The sequence below is a fragment of the Brassica oleracea genome, chromosome C2 (assembly GCF_000695525.1).
Source record: "Brassica oleracea var. oleracea cultivar TO1000 chromosome C2, BOL, whole genome shotgun sequence".
NCBI classification, from domain to species: Eukaryota; Viridiplantae; Streptophyta; class Magnoliopsida; order Brassicales; family Brassicaceae; genus Brassica; species Brassica oleracea.
The window spans coordinates 48,450,119-48,450,648 of NC_027749.1; positions in this window are offsets into that span (position 1 = coordinate 48,450,119).

The following is a 530-nucleotide window of genomic DNA, read 5'->3' on the forward strand; positions in this document are numbered from 1 at the left end:
TCGTCGGAATAACGATATTCCGACGAAATTCCGACGATTTTTTCCCTAAGAATCCTTGATGTTTTCTTGTAGTGGTTGTTGTACTGAAAGTTGGGCTCTTTCTTGTACCAGCTACCATTGTTGTTGATGAAACATAACTCTTCTTGCCCTTCCAAACCCTCAACTTCATGGACAACATGTGTTGCTTCTTGGTTTGGGGTACCAACAAAGTGCAGCTGCTCTTGTGTGGCTTTATCAGCAAGGAGGATGTCTATCTTATCCTGGAGAGCTTTGATCTCTTTCCTCGTCTACTTATCATCACCCCTACTGCCCTTGTCGTGATCTGCACTGTAGACTGCATCACTCTTCACCATGTTGTCAACCAGCTCTTCTGCATCATCTTCAGTTCTTCCTAAGAAGAACCCATTGCTAGCTGTATCCAATCTGGCTCTGTACTTAGGAAGGGCACCTCTGTAGAAGGTACTGAGCAAGCTCTCCTTAGAGAAACCATGATGTGGGCATTTGGTTTGATAGCCTTTGAATCTCTCCCA